At 44.2% G+C, this 15,528-nt stretch overlaps 1 long non-coding RNA gene across 4 annotated transcripts in view; it reads right to left on the bottom strand.

Moving 5' to 3' along the window:
• LOC137846969 (uncharacterized) overlaps positions 1 to 15,528 on the bottom strand; it is a 207,103-nt gene that overhangs the window by 24,255 nt on the left and 167,320 nt on the right. For 2 of the 4 annotated variants that reach the window (XR_011090684.1, XR_011090682.1), the window contains 2 exons: positions 5,790 to 5,890; positions 4,691 to 5,034 (listed from right to left, as the gene is read on the bottom strand). This is a non-coding gene — a long non-coding RNA (uncharacterized lncRNA). Of the gene's footprint in view, positions 1 to 4,690; positions 5,035 to 5,789; positions 6,656 to 15,528 lie in introns of those variants that run through there. The other 2 variants (XR_011090683.1, XR_011090681.1) reach the window with 2 other exon arrangements.

Here is a 15,528-nt window from a genome sequence, read left to right as displayed (position 1 = left end):
CATAGCTTGCTGCAGCTGAGCAGACCAAGCTACCAGGGCAACTATGAGAAGTTCCCATGACAGTGTTCCCACATCACCCAATTGAGGAATTCAGAAAAATATTGTTGCCAGCAGCTGGCTTCAAGGATGGGATCTATGTGACTGCTAATCACAAGGGGGTTGTTTTCTTGCAGGTGCGGTTGTTTTCTTGTAGTTGTTTGTCTGAGTGCTTTTGACCAATAATCTTGTGTGAGACACTATCCGCCTCTATTTAGTTCACTATAAAAGCTAGGCTATTCGGGCAATAAAAGGGAGCATGATCTGACCATACTGGTGTCTGTCGTGCTTTCGGCCATGCTTCCTGAAACATATGATGCCAGAACAGGCTGAGACCCGAACAGGCTGTGACCCGGACACACTGAGAGACGCTGAGAGATCTGACAGATGCTGACAGAAACAGAGAGACTTCAGAGACACGGAGAGCCCTGAGAGAAGCTGAGAGACGGTGGGAGAAGCTGAGAGACGCTGAGAGAAGCTGAGACCTGAGAAACGCTGAAAGACCCAACAGATGCTGAGAGACCTGAGACACACGGAGAGACTTCAGAGGCACGGAGAGCCCTGAGTGACGCTTCAGAGACACGGACAGCTCTGAGAGACACGGAGAGACCTGACAGAAGCCGGAACACCTGAGATATACTGAGAAAGTCCAAGCACTGACCCGGACAAAGGACTCGCGGGGAGACGCGGGACAGTGACATCATCGCGGTCAGACGCGGAAGTCGCTGTGAGATGCGGGGTAAAATCGCGGGGAGACGCGGAAATCGCGGGGAGACGTGGGGAGAGATCGCGGTTCGACGCAGAGAGATTGCGGCTAGACGCAGAGAGAGATCACGGTTCAACGCGGGGAGAGATCGCGGGGAGACACGGAGAGATCGCAGCTAGACGCGGAAAACAAAGGAATCGCAGTGGGACGCGGGAAATTGACGTCATCACGGTGTGACGCGGGACATCCGGGATCGAGTTGGCACGTAGCAGAGGGGCGGAGATCAGGACCCTGCAGCCTGTCTGAAGTAACCATGGAGGCAGCGGCGGCTGTGCTGCTTCTCTCTAGCATTCTTTTTATGAGAGGCATATACTGCAATGCAAAAAAGACTATTCGTCCCCAGATAGGTGATATAACTATCCTGTTACATAATTTGACAGATGTACAAATGTTCCTGGATAACATTCAGAGGGGTTGCCACATTGTACGGACTACTAATGACGCCTTAGCTATATTACTACCTTTATTGAGGTGCAGGAGTGCAGAGCCACAGATTACGCTAACAAATGACCACCGGCAGGCTCTTTCGCAAATAGCTTCTAAGGTTGCAGCTGGCACTGCCTGCAGCCATATAGCAGACATTACACTCTCTTTCCTAATTAGCATTCATGCGTCTCACCCATTTGCGGTGAATGGTCAGTGGCAAAAAGAAAAGGGAGAGAGTAAGGGGCGACAAAGACAGAAACAGTATCAGGAGGATGCCACTGACATTAACAGCACTGGGAATAGGAGTAGTATAAGTGCCACAGGTGATGGCAAAGGTGGAATGATAGGGCAGCTTTTTCGAGTTCTGGAATGGATTTTCCTACCGATTCAGCCAAAAACGAGTATTCCATATTCTCCCACGGGCCAAGTGATGGTTGACCAATCACGCCAGGTTTTAAAGGAACAATTAATGAGATTAAAAGACATCAAGAACATCGATGAACAATTGTCCGAGGCATTGGTTGTCTTGAATCACTTATGTTTGACTAGTGACCGAGAAGACCCTCCTACAAGTATTCATTTTCAAACAATAAATATAGCAGCACCAAATGTGTTACCACAAATAAGAATGAATTACTGAGATCCTGCTACAGGAACTTGGAAAGGGCCATACGGGTACAGAAATACAAGTAACACCTGTGGTTACAATGACACTGCTAGGCAGGGTTTAGGGGCTTATGGCACGGAGACAAGGGGTAACAGCTATAGCGTTTAGAACAATCGTACAGCAATGGCCTTACCTCCTGATGTTTTTCTGATTTGCGGGAATAGGGCCTGTCAAGGTATCCCTGCAAATGCTATTGGAGGTCCATGTTACTTAGTTAAATTTACTATATTTGCTCCTAGCTTCTCGCAGTTGCATGAGATCGCCAGACATAAATGGGCATTGCTTGCATCGGATTGCAATGATAATGTTGAATTGTGTGGGGTTGCAGCTAGAACGGCATTGGCATGGATGCCTGGAGTGGCATCTGTGGCCACACTTAACAACTTAGAAAAATTGGTATTCTGGGCCGAGAAGCAAGCCAATGCCACGACAGAGATACTTGAGGAGATGTTACCAGATCAAAATAGTCTGAGACATGCACTCTTACAGGATCGAGCTGCTATTGACTTCTTGCTTTTGGCTCAAGGGCATGGGTGTGAGGGCTTTGAGGGAATGTGCTGTATGAACCTTTCTGATCGTAATGAGTCAATTCACAAATCCATTACTTTCCTGAAAGAGCACATGAGAAAGATTCAATATAGTATCAACCCTTTCAATCAGTGGCTCACTGATTTGTTTGAAACAATGCATAGATGGTTTCTGGGATTAATCAAAGAGGGATTAAGGATTCTGTTTGTTGTGGTGTTAATCATCATTGCGTGTTGTACTGTAATAAATGTGGTTAAAGGTTACTTGCAAAACTGTTACAACCTTTCTTGTGATTTGTGTTTCTGATACAAACAGCAATTACCCAGCCAAGTAATGAGACTCTAATGAACATGTCTTTCCTATATTATTTTTGAAGTTAATCAGAGAAGCCTTGTAGTATTGTAAAATTAAAGTCTGCTTTTTCCCTGACAAGACACATCTGGTTGTTCTACTAAATATTTATACTTGAGTAATTGAGAGTTATTAAATATATATATATAGGTTTTCCGTGTAAACATGAAAATATATTATTTTTATTTACCTCTGGTTTTATTCTAGCATGATACAGATCAAATTTTTTTTTCTGCTTAGTCTGATCCAAATCCAATATTGATATATTTTTTTAACCGCGTATTTCATGTGGAAGTGTATCTCACCTGTGTACAGGAGGGAGTTTTGTTTAGTGGAAATAAAGCTGCAAGTGAAGAGAGGAATATTATTTTTGAGATCAAGGAACTCCTTATTATGAAATGTAACAGTCACGAGCCATAGATTTATTTTTTATTATTATTATTTCTGTCTCTTTTTTGTCTCATCTAATACAGTCTTCAGGACTGTGTGAAAAAAAAACAGCAACTTCTCTTTGAGTCTTGAAAATGCAGATGTACCTGTGTACTTATAACCCATGTGTGGCTGGCCTGGTTGCACTGCTGAGGAGAGTTTAGATGGAAGCCTGGGACTGTTGTCTTCTGAGACTGCTCTTTGGAGGGCGGATTGGGGATCGCAGGAGATGTACGTTTGAAGCCCTAAAGTTGAGAAACTTGAACCTGCATCCTAAACCTAAGTATTGGAAAGTAAATTTGAAAATTACATGAAGTTTGGTGGAAAAGTAAATCATACTAAGAAGAGGGTATGGATTTTTTTAGCCTAGATTTTTTGGGAAGCAGTCTTATTCAAACAGGGTGAATTTGGTACATAAGTGCAAAGCTGTGGAAGATCTGCCTGCAAAGGGAACCTGGGGGAAAATATTCTGGAAATGCATTTCGGGGGGGGGGGGGGGGGAATAAAAAATTGGAGGACCTAAACAAGGCTATGAACTTGAGTTCAGTGCAGGGCTGTAAAGGAGTGGGACTACACAACAAAGAAAGGAAAAGTGGGGTGATGGCATACCTCTGCTTGCAATTGGTATGTCCTGACTCATTGGACTACCTGTCAAAATTTCTATATGACCAAGCATTGCAAATCATTTACCATATAATTTACCAACTCAGAGGGATGAAAGGCGAGTGGGAATTTTTGAGGGAGTTTACTGGCAAGAAAGGAAGGTGCTCCGCATCCTTTTCTTACTGTTCTGGACATTCATCTTATGATGGTGTGGACCACACTCTAGAAGAGCTACTTTCTGTCTGAATAGACAGGGAGTCATGTAAGTCTTGGTCTGATATTGAGTTTTCCATTAGAGAGATTAATGTTTAATCAGAGAATCCCACATAAACAGCTCAAAATTTTTCATGGTAACAAAACTTAATTTAAGCTATGAAACAATAATTTCTTTTATAGGGCATTAACATATGCTTTGGATAGGTCATGCAACAAAACCAATACTGTGAATTGCTTTACTGGGATGAATTTTAAAAGCAATTTTAAACATTTTGATAAGAGTCTATTTTTTGCTAGATGATTTATCTATTTACTGATTTCGTATGTGTTTTTCTCTTACAACGTGTCCTGTAATAAGGGAGAGAAATCAGAGGAGAGAAAGCTGATGCTATTAATTGGAAATACTTTTTAATCATATCTACATGTTTCCCAAATGGATTTTCTTTACAGTAAATTACTTAATAGCAGTGTAATCGGAATTTAACATTGTTTCAGTTTCATGAACTACTTATATTAATGATGATCTAATCTCCAGGTTGATGCACTCCTGTTTTAGGAATTTAAATGCCAGCTTCAGGCTTTAAAAGTTTTTAAGATCTAATTGTCTAATTGTTAATAGTGTCTTGTTGCAGGAAGCACGGCTGAAAGCACGACAGGCACCAGCAGAGTCAGATCATGCTTCATTTTATTGCCCGAATAGCCTAACTTTTATAGTGAACTAAATAGAGGCGGATAGTGTCTCACACAAGATTATTGGTCAAAGCACTCAGACAAACAACTACAAGAAAACAACCCCACCTGCAAGAAAAGAACCCCCTTGTGATTAGCAGTCACATAGACCTTGTCCTTGAGGCCAGCTGCTGGTAACAATATTTTTCTGAGTTCCTTAATTGGGCGATGTGGGAGTCATTGCCGTGGGAGCTTCTCACAGTTACTCTGGTAGCTTGGTTTGCTCAGCTACAGCAGGCCGTGGGATCTATGTTGTTTCCAGATTCCCTCAACAGTGTCTGTGCTTGTAATGCCAAAAAAAAGGGGGGGGGGGGGGGCTTAAGAAACAGGACTTTATAGTTTTGTTTTCCTACAGCTGCTAGTCAATACAAACATATAAAAACAGGTACTACTAATTATCCTGTCATTGATCAAATAAAAATGACCTTTACCTTGTGTCAAACAAGATTCAGTGTTAAAAACGATAGTTCATTTAAGCAGCTTTGTCTAAGGAGAAACACCAAAAGCAACAGCAAAAATTCCCTGTACCCCGTAGAAATACCTTGAAACCAGGTTCCTAGTGCAAGAGCCCCAATACTTTTCCTTCTGGAACTCAGATTTTTGCCTGTGAGTTAGAAATTACACTCCCTGAATTCAAAGTATGTAATTGCTGAGATAAACAATTCAGGAGCAAGCCTTACATTGAAAATTGATAGGTGCAGGTTGCTGGTGTACAAAGACAAATGATGACTCTGCTCGGGATGTGTTTGCAAACAGAAAAGTAGAAGAAGGGCTACACGTATCAAACACTTACATTGCATTGAATAATGTGATAGGTTATTGTCAGTAGTAAGTAGAAAACATTAGGAAAAAATAGTGGTATTGCAGAGAATGGGATGATATAAGAAAAAGAAGAGCTGTAAGGCTTGGGAGCGTGTGTGCAGAGGGAAATTGGAATTGTCTGTAGAAGAACAAAGAGAACAGCAGGAAAGATAAAACATGGGTGATGGAAGGATAGTAACAGCTATTAATTACAGTGAGAAGTCATTTGCGCTGTACCTTCACTGCGTGAAAATGGTGATCATTGAAATAGCGTAGGCCCAAGCATCTGAATCCAATAAATGCGGCTTATTTGCAGATGTGATGCCAGCAAGTGAAACCTTGCAAGAAAAAGAAATGCAAGTGCACCTTTGGGCTTGAAATTCACTCTTGGAACCAGATCATTTATGTTTATAGCCTCCATCATTAAGCATCTCTTCCCATAAGTATGCAATCTCAAATGCCAAACTGACCAGTGCTATTAAAAGTGTAAAACTTTTAAGTAAATAGAGAACATAGAAGGAGGAATAACATTATATAAGTATTAACCACTAAATATTTACCTCTTTGGTGCAAGTTTTATTGACCAAAATAAAAATTTGACCTTTTTTTTTCTAAAAGGGGAAAATGTTGTTCTCTTGATTTATTCTATCTGACAACTAAATATACTTTTCAAAGAGTTCTAAAAATAGTTGTCACACTATTAGTTACCTTTTTTGTTATTATTATTTATCTGTATCTAGTTCATATACTACCATCTTCTTTATAAGTACTTAAAAACATTAAACAACAATAACTTTACAAAGCTGTGGTGATTTTACCATGCTGGGCAGCTAAACCCCACAACCGCTCTCTCACTCCCCCTCTTTTAGATGAGGAGGGGGAGAAGTAAAGCAAAGAACAATTCACGGGTTGAGATAAGGATAATTTAATTAAAGGGAAATAATAATAATAATTAAATAAAGATTATTATGAACTAAACAATTTAACTAAAGGGAAATAAAAAGGGAAAGGGGAAAAGGGAGGGGGAAAGGGAAAAATAAAAAGAAGGGAGGAAAACAAACAAATAAAATAAATGAAGGCTATGTGGAAGTGCAGAGGAAAGAATTTACTCTCTACTTCCCACAAATGAGCGATGATTGACCACGTCCTTGAAGCAGGGCCTCAACGCACGCAGCCGGTGTTCGAGAGGAGGACAGATGTTTTCCCAATGAGAGCCCACCCCTCCCCTCTTCTTCCTGTTTCCACCTTTTATTGCTGAGTGTGACATCACATGGTATGGAATATCCCTTTGATTGGTTTAAGTCAGCTGCCCTAGTGATGTTTCTCTTCTCACTTTTTTGCCCACCCCCTAGGAGGGTTAGAGAAAGTCCCGATGCTGTGCCACTGCTGCTCAGCAGTAGACACAACACTGGTGTGATACCACTGATGTTCCAGCTACAAGTGCAGAGTACGGCACTGCATGGGCTGCTGCCGGGAAAGTTAACATTACAGCCAAACCCAATACAAAAGCGAGACTTGCTTTGCTTCATGGAAAACAAATGTTGAGAAAAGTGGTGTTACAAGCAAGCAGTGCTGCAGAGTGCTGAGCTAATGTAAATCCCCCATTTATGTAAAATAAAGGGTGAAGAGAGATTTAGTGAGTAAACTCAAAAGTTTAAGAGAAAACAGGTTTCAAAACTGACCTGAGCAGGATAAATTGTGACATTACTCACACAGTGCACACAGGGAAATGGATTATCTAAGAGAAAAGTAATAACAAAGATATTCTGTGGGAAAGGAATTTGCAGGTGGCTCTGCGCTGTTTCACACGTCCCTGAATTAGAGATAATGAGGAAACAAGCGGTAGAAACAAAAACTTGAGCAAGGTTGAGATAATGTAAATTGGCTACAGTGTTAAAGATGAGCTTTGGGCAGTGGCCAATTGCTGGCTGGATCAAGGGGTGTGTCTGAGGGTCTCTAACTAATAGTATGACAGAGCATGGGGCTATGGGGAAAGTATATGTAGTAGTGAAAAAGGGCAATAAATGTCTCCTGTTCAAGAGCCATCAGGAGTCTGTGTCTTGCATCCCTTCAATATTCTTATTTAATAAACATTCTGTGTTCATCTCAGTATTTTTCCTCTCAATGATAACAATAAAAAGAACAGGAAAGTTTATGCAGTAGATCTAGGAAAATATAAGTGGCTTGTTTACAATTAGTACAGCATTTTCTGAATTTAATTTCTTTGCTTTCTCTTTCATCCCTTGTGATACCACTTTGTCCAGGTTCTTGTCAGCAGGAGCCATTCCTTTACTTTGTGTGTGTAGTAGCCTGCATAAGGTAGATAACTGGCAAATTGTGCAACTGGACATTGCTGTTAACTGTTGTTATACATCGTCAATTATCACAGCCACATGAGAGCTTTTAAGCAGAATGCTTTTGATTTCTGAGGCAATGATTTTTGAGATATTCTTTTACTGCTGTTTGGATTGAGATCACTAGAATTGCATGTATTTTGCTGAAAACCAGGATATAGATATTCATCTTCTGTTACTTTATGTAATTTGTGTGTTTGTACCACTGCTGTGTTAACTCAAGACTTATATCTGAACCATGGATTTGTTTTATACAGGCAAATTAAACTGGATATGTGTCGTGGTTCCGCTAGAGTGGGCAGCCAAGCTCCACCACAGCCGCTCTCTCACTCCCCCTCCTCAAAGAGGAATGGGGAGAAAATACGATGAAAAGGGCTCAAAGGTTGAGATAAGGACAAGAAGATCGCACAGTAATTATTGTAACGGGCAAAACAGACTCAGCATATGGAGATAGTAAGATTTATTGCCTATTACTAACAAGCTAGAGAAGTGAGAAACAAAGGAAAGAAACCAAAAGCACTTTCCCCCCCCATCCACCCTCTTCCACCTCCTCCCCCCGAGCGGCGCAGGGGAACGGGGCAATGGGGGTTATGGTCAGTCTACAGCGCTTCTTCTCTGCCATTCCTTCTCGGTCACTCTCGTCTGCTGTGCTGTGGGGTCCCTCCCACGGGATACAGTCCTTGATGAACTGATCTGGTGTGGGCTTCCCACAGGCAGCAGCTCTTCCAGAACTGCTCCAGATATGGGTCTGTGAAATATGATCATCTGATTCGTGTCAGTATGGAACAGTGCTAGGGCCGCATGGTATGATGAATGTGACCTTCTGTCTTACATACCCTTGTATAACCACAAGTCTAAGAAAAACAGAGCGGTTAATGTATATAGTTCTTGTATCTTGCAAAGGAATGTTTTAGCAATTCATGTCAATAGAGGGCTTGAAGGGAAATGTATTTGTAGGCTTTTCCTTGAAGTCTCTGATATCTGGGGGGTTTCAGAATAACTGCTAACTATTATGACTATTGCATGGGACACTATGCAAGTCTCTGATATCTGGCCAGGAGATTAAGGAGACGGGGAGAGCTGAAGAACAACCAAAAGACAAAGCTTGCAAGAGAGGCTGCAAAGTCTCTGACATCCGGCCAAGATGGACAAAGGAGAAGGGCAAGAAAAAAAGCCTGGGAGGAAGACTATGAGCCTTCGGCACAAGAGATCCCCAGAGACCCCCAGAGGGACCACCGGAGACTGATACGCATGTTCCAGTAGGAGGGTTTGGATTCCAGAAACTAATTATAATAACCCTGTTTTTTTCTAGAAGTAATAATGAATATGAACTTATTGAGGCGCACCTGGGGGACAAAGCAGTCATTGGTCCCAGCCAGCATGGGTTTGTGAAGGGTAGGTCCTGCCTAACTAACCTGATTTCCTTTTATGATAAGATCACCCATATGGTGGACCAAGGGAAACCAGCTGATGTGATTTTTTTGGACTTCAGCAAGGCTTTTGACACGGTTTCCCATAGGATCCTACTGGACAAAATGTCCAGCATACAGCTAAATAAAAACATCATACGATGGGTGAGCAATTGGCTAACGGGCAGGGCCCAAAGGGTTATGGTGAATGGGGCTGCGTCAGGCTGGCGGGCGGTCACCAGTGGGGTCCCTCAAGGCTCCATTTTAGGGCCGATACTTTTCAATATTTTTATAAACGATCTGGATGTAGGAATAGAAGGTATTTTGAGCAAGTTTGCTGATGACACCAAACTTGGAGGAGTTGTGGACTCTGTTGAGGGTGGAAAGGCCTTGCAGAGGGATCTGGATAGGTTGGAGAGCTGGGCGATCACCAACCGCATGAAGTTCAATAAGAGCAAGTGCCGGGTCCTGCACCTGGGACGGGGAAACCCTGGCTGCATGTACAGACTGGGCGATGAGACGCTGGAGAGCAGCCTAGAAGAGAGGGATCTGGGGGTCGTGGTAGACAGCAAGTTGAATATGAGCCAGCAGTGTGCCCTGGCAGCCAGGAGGGCCAACCGTGTCCTGGGGTGCATCAAGCACGGCATCGCTAGTAGGTCAAGGGAGGTGATTGTCCCGCTCTACTCTGCGCTGGTGCGGCCTCACCTCGAGTACTGTGTGCAGTTCTGGGCACCACAGTATAAAAAGGACATGAAACTGTTGGAGAGTGTCCAGAGGAGGGCTACGAAGATGGTGAAAGGCCTGGAGGGGAAGACGTACGAGGAACGGCTGAGGGCACTGGGCCTGTTCAGCCTGGAGAAGAGGAGGCTGAGGGGAGACCTCATCGCAGTCTACAACTTCCTCATAAGGGGGTGTCAAGAGGCAGGAGACCTTTTCTCCATTAACACCAGTGACAGGACCCGCAGGAACGGGGTTAAGCTGAGGCAGGGGAAATTTAGGCTTGACATCAGGAGGAAGTTCTTCACAGAGAGGGTGGTTGCACACTGGAACAGGCTCCCCAGGGAAGTGGTCACTGCACCGAGCCTGTCTGAATTTAAGAAGAGATTGGACTGTGCACTTAGTCACATGGTCTGAACTTTTGGGTAGACCTGTGCGGTGTCAAGAGTTGGACTTGATGATCCTTAAGGGTCCCTTCCAACTCAGGATATTCTATGATTCTATGATTCTATGTAGGAGCCTAGGAGCAAAAAAATCAGCTGCCTTATGTAACTGGTGTGCGTCTTGGTGGAGCAGAGACTCCCGGTGCACCCAGCGCTGTTTGCTTACCTCTATTCCTTTAATAAATTGTAAATTTTGATTATAGTCCTATTTTGAAGACCGAGACATTTATTACAGGTCCGTACCACGGGGTCCATCCCTCAGGAGAAAACTGCTCCAACCTGGCTCCCCCACGGGCAGCAGCTCCTGCCAGGTCACCTGCACCTGCATGGTCTCCTCTCCACGGGCTACAGGTCTGGCCCAGAATATGCTCGGGCAGAGGTCTTCCACAGGCAGCCTCCGAGCCTCCGTCCATGCAGGTCCACCTGCTCCACCATGGTCTCTTCCAGGGGCTGCAGCATGGAACCCTGCTCCACATTGGTACTCCAAGGGCTGCAGTGGGACATCCTGCTTCACCATGGTCCTCACCACAGGCCGCAGGGGACTTCTGCTCCGGCACCTGGAGCACCTCTCCCCCTCCTTCTTCACTGACCTTGGTGCCTGCAAGGCTGTTCCTCACTCCCCTCACTCTCCCAGCTGCTGTGTGGCGCAACATTTTTTTCCCTGTCTTAAATATGCTCTCACAGAGGCGCAAAACAACATCGCTTATTGTCTCGGCTCTGGTCAGCAGTGGGGCCCTTACCACACATGGGGCAGCTTCTAGATCGTCCTCACAGAAACCACCCCTATGGCCCCCTGCTACCAAAACCTTGCCACGTAAACCCACTACAATATGTCAAAGCTATAGTCTTGCAGCAATGATATGTCAATGATGATTAACACCACAATAAACAGAATCCTTAATCCCTCTTTAATTAATCCCAGTAACCATCTATGCATCGTCCCAAACAAATCAGTGAGCCATCGATCGAAAGGATTGATATCATATTGAATCTTTCTCATGTGCTCTTTCAGGAAAGTAATGGATTTGTGAATTGACTCATTACGATCAGAAAGGTTCAAACAGCACATTCCCTCAAAGTCCTCACACCCATGCCCTTGAGCCAAAAGCAAGAAGTCAATAGCAGCTCGATCCTGTAAGAGTGCATGTCGCAGACTATTTTGATCTGGTAACATCTCCTCAAGTATCTCTGTCATGGCATTGGCTTGCTTCTCGGCTCAGCATGCCAATATTCCTAAATTATTAACTGCGGTGACAGATGCCACTCCTGGCACAAAAATTGCCAATGCCACTCTAGCCGCAACACCAAGCAACTCCACATTATCATTGCAATCCGGTGCGAGCAATGCCCATTTATGTCTGGTGATCTCACGCAACTGCGACAAGCTAGGAGCAAATATAGTGAGTTTACCTAAGTAACATGGACCTCCGATAGCATTTGCAGGGATACCTTGCCAGGCCCTATCCCCACAAATCAGAAAGACATCAAGAGGTAAGGCCATAGCTGTACGATTGTTCCAAACTTCCAATTGTTCCAACTTGTTCCAATTGTTTGAGAATTAATACTCTCAGGAGGGCCGTGTCTTCTCGGTCACTAGTCAAACATAAGTGATTCAAGACAAACAATGTCTTCGCTCATCAATGTCCTTGATTTCTTTTAATATCGCTAATTGTTCTTTTAAAACCTGATGTGATCGCTCAACAATCGCTTGGCCCGTGGGAGAATATGGAACACCTGTGACAGGCTTTACTCCCCACATTTTCATAAACTTCTAACCCTTTTGCTAACATACGCTGGACCATTGTCCATCTCGATCTGCTTTGGCCCTCCCATAATGGCAAAACACACCATCAGATGTCTAAACACATGGTGTGCTTTTTCTCCCCCCTGCACCGTTGCCCATATGAATCTTGAAAAAGTATCAATACTCACACGCACATATCTTTCAGTATCAAATTCCGATACATGTGTTACATCCATTTGCCATACCTCAAGTGCCTTAACACCCTGTGGATTAATACCCAAACCTAACCCTGGTCCATGATGGCTACAGGAAGGTCACACTCTTACTATTCCTTTCGCCTCTGTCCAAGTAAGTCCAAGCATTCTCCAAAGACCCTTTGCATTCTGATGGAACATTTCATGCAACACTCGCGCATTTGCAAAATCACTCTAAGGCCTCTTTGTGACTATACTCACCAACTTGTCTGCTTGTGAATTACCTTCTGTTAACCCAATCGAGAACTGATGACTACGTATATGGATAACACAGTAAGGTGCAGTTCTCCCCTGAATGGCATCTTGCAGCTGCAGAAATAATCTGTCCCTCTTAGTTTGCCGTATCAAGGCATCCTCTATCCGTTTTACCACGTTGACAACATACAGAGAGTCTGAGACGATATTAATCGGCTCATGCATCCAGCACTAACAAGCCCAAACAACTGCAGACAATGCCAATGTTTGTAATGAATCCCCTGTCTCCTCCGGAATTATGTATTTCTCCCAACTTCCGTTCTCGTACCACACACACACAGCCTTCCTACTTGCCATACCTGCATCAGTGTATACAGTGCGACCCACCACTGGTCGGGACGAAAGCCGTGGTACTATCCTGCCATTTATATGATCTTATAACTTGCCATGGAGGCCCCTTTGGAGTTCGGGAATGTACCAATCCCGGGTAACCTAACACAGCTTCTCGTAGTGGTATGGATTGCTGTTAGCACCATTCCAAATGATCCTGAGTCATCAGAAGACTAATATCTCCTGGTTCCTGCCCGCTGATCTAAATACTCCGAGAGTAACCCTTACACACTAACTCTGCGATAGCTTCCACCCATGTTTGAACACTCGTTTTTGGCTGAATTGGTAGGAAAATCCATTCCAGAACTCGAAAACGCTGCCCTATCATTCCACCCTTGCCATCACCTGTTTCATTTATGTCATTCCTATTCCCAGTGCTGTTAATGTCAGTGGCATCTTCCTGATACCGTTTCTATCTTTGGCGTCCCTTACTCTCTCCCTTTTCTTTTTGCCACTGACCATTCACCGCAAATGGATGAGACGCATGATTGCTTATTAGGAAAGAGAGTGTAATGTCTGCTATATGGCTGCAGGCAGTGCCAGCTGCAACCTTAGAAGCTATTTGCGAAAGAGCCTGCCGGTGGTCATTTGTTAGCGTAATCTGTGGCTCTGCACTCCTGCACCGCAATAAAGGTAGTAATATAGCTAAGGCGTCATTAGTAGTCCATACAATGTGGCAACCCCTCTGAATGTTATCCAGGAACATTTGTACATCTGTCAAATTATGTAACAGCATAGTTATATCACCTTTCTGGGGACGAATAGTAGAGTCTGACATTTTCCATCCCAAGTATAGCCATGGCTGTTTCTGTTGAACCTTCTCTGGGGCTATCTTCAACCCTTTTGCTTCCAAAGTATCCTTAATAAACTTTAAATCTGAATCCTGGAAGCATTCTGGCCTACCAAACCGAATGTTATCCATATAATGGTAAATAATTATGTCACACCACGCTGTCCAAATTGGTTCTAATGCCCAGGTCACATATAATTGACATAATGTAGGGGAATTCCTCATCCCCTGTAGAAGCACTAGCCATTCATAGCGCTTTGCCGGGGCCTGTTTGTTAATGGAGGGTACCGTAAAAGCAAATCTCTGACAGTCCTGTGCCACCACATCTGGTTGCCTCGACTGATCAGCTCTCTGTACCAACATGTCCTCTACTGCTACAGTTCTCGGCAGTGTAACTAAGATGTTTTGAGTTTTTGGGTTTGCATTATCGAATGCAAGCATTTTGAACACACTGCTTTTAGACTCCGCTGTTAGATCAGGATGATCAGGAATTGCTGCCCACAACTGATCGATAAAATTATCATATGGTTCCCCAGGGCTCTGTTCTAGTGATGAGAATGGAGGTGCTTTCTTTTCCCCTGGGAGACTAAGAAGAGCCCTTAGTGCGAGCTGCGCAGCTGTTTGGTGAATAATCACAGGGAACTGCAGCTGAACCTGGGTATTGAGATAAGGACCCATCCCCGTTAACATCTCTGCAGTAATCCCATACAGAGGGTCCCACGGTTGATGCAGTTGACCCACTTCCCCCTGCGGTAACTGCAACCATTCCCTTTCAAACAATAACAATTGGGAAGGAGTTAACAATGAGCATGACAAGTTTTGAGAGTCAAGTGGACACATTAGTTCTGCCTGGAAAATCCATTGAAATATCTGTTGAGCCACCTGGGATTGTAAACCATAGTCCATAACCGTTTTTGGAGCTTGTTGTGAAAGCTTCCAATCATGCGGCTGCCACGACCCAGTGCCTTGCACAGGGTCGATATTAATAGGGCAGGCCAAGGATGTAGCATGCCAATGCCCTTCTATGATGGCATCACATATGACATCGGAGCACCTGTCCCTCCTTGGTGCCGACGGTGGTGTAGCGATGGACAATGAGCGAGTCGGCTCCGGTGGGGCAGACGATAGAAGAAGCTCCTCCGAATATGTAATTTTTAAGTTCTCCAATTTCACTAGCAGTTCTTGGAACAACTCCTCCACTGAAGGTAGATTTTCGCAAGCTGCTTCTTCACCTCTCATTGGCAAAGCATCCCGAGTGGATTTATTGCTGCCTGGCAGCGGCACAGATGCTGGCAGCACAGCTTCATCAAGATTTTCTGGTGCGGGGGGTGGGGAGGGCAGCCCCCACTCCCCATTAGCACTCTGCTCCGATAGTCCCGTAGTTATTTCTGCCACTGACTGATTTATTGAAGAGGGCATACCCCGAACGGGTGGGTGCAGGAACCGACGAAAAAGATTGTGCCAGCCATGTTCCTGAGGTCTCAGGTTTCATACTTGGCGTTCTGTCAGTCCCAGATGGTACTGACAAAGCTTGTGCCGCCGCCATCGCCATCTGCTGTTCGCTTTTCATACCGCACAGCACATTAATCACTGTGTGCCACGTCCCACTTGCATCTTTATCCAGCTTTCCACTTGAGATGGCTTTATCCCATAAGTAATCTCCTACATGCTGCCACTCAT

This window comes from Anas acuta, chromosome W, assembly GCF_963932015.1.
Source record: "Anas acuta chromosome W, bAnaAcu1.1, whole genome shotgun sequence".
Lineage (NCBI taxonomy): Eukaryota > Metazoa > Chordata > Aves > Anseriformes > Anatidae > Anas > Anas acuta.
The sequence above is the reverse complement of the archived record's forward strand: the minus strand, read 5'-3'. Positions and strand labels throughout refer to the sequence as shown.